Source organism: Schistocerca piceifrons, chromosome 2, assembly GCF_021461385.2.
Source record: "Schistocerca piceifrons isolate TAMUIC-IGC-003096 chromosome 2, iqSchPice1.1, whole genome shotgun sequence".
NCBI classification, from domain to species: domain Eukaryota; kingdom Metazoa; phylum Arthropoda; class Insecta; order Orthoptera; family Acrididae; genus Schistocerca; species Schistocerca piceifrons.
Window position 1 is genome coordinate 342696655 of NC_060139.1, and position 5509 is coordinate 342702163.

The window sequence follows — 5509 nt, forward strand, 5'->3', positions numbered from 1 at the left end:
CAGACAACACAGACGGAAGTTCTCCTATCACTTCAACTACTGTTGTATAAATACCTAATGGTGGGCATGCACATACTAGTACTGCACCACAACTTCATGCTACTACACACAGTGTTATGTATAAATTAGGTATCACTCCTCTCATTCCAATACAGTGTTAAGGGAGAACATAATATACCAAAAATAATTCAGTGTGCTTGCACCTGACAAATGATTCACACATACCTATGGTTTTTATAAAATCATTCTAAAGGAAATTACCAAACTCCCAGAATAAAATTCGGAAGATGACGATGATGGCTGGATTCATGCTAACAGATGCAGCTCTCTGGGCCACAGAAGCAGCTGATACATGTAAAACTTATGAAGACTTTGAACAGTCCTCCTTGGCCAAATAATGGACAAGAGTAATTGAAGATAGTTTCAGAAAGGAAATTTTCGACCCAAAACCATGTAACAAACGACAAGGTTGCCTACGCCACTACTTAGAAAAAAATATATCAACAAGACAAAATATTCGGGTGAAGCTATGACAATACAGATGTATTGAGAATACTGAATGCAAAATTGCATCGCAGTACACAAGGAAACCTGAGGAGGACACTGGCACATTATATTTACAGTGAACAGTATTGATTTCATACTATTTTTATTTGATTAACCAGACACAGACATACCAATGCAGTCACACTTACATGACATACATTTTAATGGAGTTTTATGTGTTTACTGTGTAACTGACAAGCATTTTAAATATAATAGCGTTGTGTTTCGTGTGTTAGTTTGCACACAAGTATTTTGAGGAGGAGATTAGTGTTTAACGTACCATCGACCATGAGGTTACTAAAGATGGAGCACAAGCTAGGATTAGGGAACTATCCAAGCATTTGCCATAAGTGATTTTGGGAAGTCAAAGAAAACCTAAATCAGAAAGGGTGGACACAGGTTTGAATCGTCGTCCTCCTAAATGCGAGTCCAGTGTGCTAACCACTGCACTACCCTGCTCAGTGAGTATTTTGAGGAACAGGTTAAGTGATCCCATTAGCAGTGCAATTATGACAATTTTTCCTATGTCCAAACACCACAAACCATTCTGAGTCGTCATACGCTTTGCATCTTACAGTACTGAGGCAATTCCACCACCAACCATCAAAGGTGAAACTGATGATGTTCTTTGCGTATAATATGAATGAAGTCATAGCTACAAATAGAGTGCCCAAGGGGACACTGTAACAGGTGCATACTGCAAGATGTTTCTGCAAAATGTTTTGCTCCTGAAAATCCATAAAGGAGGACTGACTGGCTAGCAGCCAGTATGCTCATATTGCATGATAGTGCAAGACAACATATTGCACTACCAGTGAGATAAATGCTAGACAAATATGGAAGGAAATACTTCACCACCCACCATACACTCCTGATATGAGCCCATCAGACTTTGATTTGTTTGTGAAATTGAAGAGACAACTCCGTGGAAAACGTTTCGATATGATTGATAAAGCTTCTAGTGAGATGATCCCAGTAATCATACGGCTCAACAATGAAGGTGCCCCATCCAGAACACAGAAGTTGCCAAAACGTTGAGAAGCCGTCATAAGCAAGAATGGAGGTTCTAAGAAAGCCTGCAAAGGTATTTTGTAAAATAAATTATTTTCTTCAGTTCTCTCTTACAGTGTGCAGAACTTTTCAAATGACCCTCGTATTTATTCAAATGGATTACAATTCTCCAACTGCTGTAATCGGTGTTAAATGAATGTGATGTTGAATCCAAAGATGAATCGAGGAGTTCTAGTCGAACACTGTCCTAGTTCTGGTGCAACAGAATCCTTCGAGCATGCACTGGATCTCATACACTACATGAACAACAACAAACTGTATCATAAATGGCCTCATTGGCCAAACATTGCGATGTGTATTTGAATAATGGCGCACTCATGAAGTCAGTGTTACATGGCTGAAGTGAGACGTTTGCACGCAAGACAAGGATAGTGAAGCAGTGACTGTGTATGCATAATGGAGACCATTATGTGTGCACTAATAAACACATTGCAAGCAGTTAGATCTACTGCTGAGAGACTGAGTTGCTGCAACATTCGCTACATTATTTCGTCTATAAACCTGTTTCCATACATGGACAGTCACATGCTTAAGGAAATGCACTGAAATATCCACGATATAAAACATATTGTGACTGTCAGTGTCCTAGGAACACGAAAAATTATCACTAACAGCGTGGGAAACTATTTTTCTATTTTTGCTATTAAGCATTGTTGTTGTTGTTGTGGTCTTCAGTCCTGAGACTGGTTTGATGCAGCTCTCCATGCTACTCTATCCTGTGCAAGCTTTTTCATCTCCCAGTACCTACTGCAACCCACATCCTTCTGAATCTGCTTAGTGTATTCATCTCTTGGTCTCCCTCTACGACTTTTACCCTCCACGCTGCCCTCCAATACTAAATTGGTGATCCCTTGATGCCTCAGAACATGTCCTACCAACCGATCCCTTCTTCTGGTCAAGTTGTGCCACAAACTTCTCTTCTCCCCAATCCTATTTAATACTTCCTCATTAGTTATGTGATCTACCCATCTAATCTTCAGCATTCTTCTGTAGCACCACATTTCGAAAGCTTCTATTCTCTTCTTGTCCAAACTATTTATCGTCCATGTTTCACTTCCATACATGGCTACACTCCATACGAATACTTCCAGAAATGACTTCCTGACACTTAAATCAATACTGGATGTTAACAAATTTCTCTTCTTCAGAAACGCTTTCCTTGCCATTGCCAGCCTACATTTTATATCCTCTCTACTTCGACCATCATCAGTTATTTTGCTCCCCAAATAGCAAAACTCCTTTACTACTTTAAGTGCCTCATTTCCTAATCTAATTCCCTCAGCATCACCCGACTTAATTAGGCTACATTCCATTATCCTTGTTTTTCTTTTGTTGATGTTCATCTTATATCCTCCTTTCAAGACACTGTCCATTCCATTCAACTGCTCTTCCAAGTCCTTTGCTGTCTCGGACAGAATTACAATGTCATCGGCGAACCTCAAAGTTTTTATTTCTTCTCCATGAATTTTAATACTTACTCCGAATTTTTCTTTTGTTTCCTTTACTGATTGCTCAATATACAGATTGAACAACATCGGGGAGAGGCTACAACCCTGTCTTACTCCCTTCCCAACCACTGCTTCCCTTTCATGTCCCTCGACTCTTATAACTGCCATCTGGTTTCTGTACAAATTGTAAATAGCCTTTCGCTCCCTGTATTTTACCCCTGCCACCTTTAGAATTTGAAAGAGAGTATTCCAGTCAACATTGTCAAAAGCTTTCTCTAAGTCTACAAATGCTAGAAACGTAGGTTTGCCTTTCCTTAATCTTTCTTCTAAGATAAGTCGTAAGGTCAGTATTGCCTCACGTGTTCCAGTGTTTCTACGGAATCCAAACTGATCTTCCCCGAGGTTGGCTTCTACTAGTTTTTCCATTCGTCTGTAAAGAATTCGTGTTAGTATTTTGCAGCTGTGACTTATTAAGCTGATAGTTTGGTAATTTTCACATCTGTCAACACCTGCTTTCTTTGGGATTGGAATTATTATATTCTTCTTGAAGTCTGAGGGTATTTCGCCTGTCTCATACATCTTCCTCACCAGATGGTAGAGTTTTGTCAGGACTGGCTCTCCCACGGCCGTCAGTAGTTCCAATGGAATATTGTCTACTCCGGGGGCTTTGTTTCGACTCAGGTCTTTCAGTGCTCTGTCAAACTCTTCACGCAGTATCATATCTCCCATTTCATCTTCATCTACATCCTCTTCCATTTCCATAATATTGTCCTCAAGTACATCGCCCTTGTATACACCCTCTATATACTCCTTTCACCTTTCTGCTTTCCCTTCTTTGCTTAGAACTGGGTTTCCATCTGAGCTCTTGATATTCATACAAGTCGTTCTCTTATCTCCAAAGGTCTCTTTAATTTTCCTGTAGGCGGTATCTATCTTACCCCTAGTGAGATAGGCCTCTACATCCTTACATTTGTCCTCTAGCCATCCCTGCTTAGCCATTTTGCACTTCCTGTCGATCTCATTTTTGAGACGTTTTTATTCCTTTTTGCCTGTTTCACTTACTGCATTTTTATATTTTCTCCTTTCATCAATTAAATTCAATATTTCTTCTGTTACCCAAGGATTTCTACTAGCCCTCGTCTTTTTACCTACTTGATCCTCTGCTGCCTTCACTACTTCATCCCTCAAAGCTACCCATTCTTCTTCTACTGTATTTATTTCCCCCATTCCTGTCAATTGCTCCCTTATGCTCTCCCTGAATCTTTGTACAACCTCTGGTTTTTTCAGTTTATCCAGGTCCCATCTCCTTAAATTCCCACCTTTTTGCAGTTTCTTCAGTTTTAATCTACAGGTCATAACCAATAGATTGTGGTCAGAGTCCACATCTGCCCCTGGAAATGTCTTACAATTTAAAACCTGGTTCCTAAATCTCTGTCTTACCATTATATAATCTATCTGATACCTTTTAGTATCTCCAGGGTTCTTCCATGTATACAACCTTCTTTCATGATTCTTAAACCAAGTGTTAGTTATGATTATGTTGTGCTCTGTGCAAAATTCTACCAGGCGGCTTCCTCTTTCATTTCTGTCCCCCAATCCATATTCACCTACTATGTTTCCTTCTCTCCCTTTTCCTACACTCGAATTCCAGTCACCCATGACTATTAAATTTTCATCTCCCTTCACAATCTGAATAATTTCTTTTATTTCATCATACATTTCTTCAATTTCTTCGTCATCTGCAGAGCTAGTTGGCATATAAACTTGTACTACTGTAGTAGGTGTGGGCTTTGTATCTATCTTGGCCACAATAATGCGTTCACTATGCTGTTTGTAGTAGCTTACCCGCATTCCTATTTTCCTATTCATTATTAAACCTACTCCTGCATTACCCCTATTTGATTTTGTGTTTATAACCCTGTAATCACCTGACCAGAAGTCTTGTTCCTCCTGCCACCAAACTTCACTAATTCCCACAATATCTAACTTCAACCTATCCATTTCCCTTTTTAAATTTTCTAACCTACCTGCCCGATTAAGGGATCTGACATTCCACGCTCCGATCCGTAGAACGCCAGTTTTCTTTCTCCTGATAACGACATCCTCTTGAGTAGTCCCCGCCCGGAGATCCGAATGGGGGACTATTTTACCTCCGGAATATTTTACCCAAGAGGACGCCATCATCATGTAATCATACAGTAAAGCTGCATGCCCTCGGGAAAAATTACGGCTGTAGTTTCCCCTTGCTTTCAGCCGTTCGCAGTACCGGCACGGCAAGGCCGTTTCGGTTATTGTTACAAGGCCAGATCAGTCAATCATCCAGACTGTTGCCCTTGCAACTACTGAAAAGGCTGCTGCCCCTCTTCAGGAACCACACGTTTGTCTGGCCTCTCAACAGATACCCCTCCGTTGTGGTTGCACCTATTAAGCATATGGTTATAAAT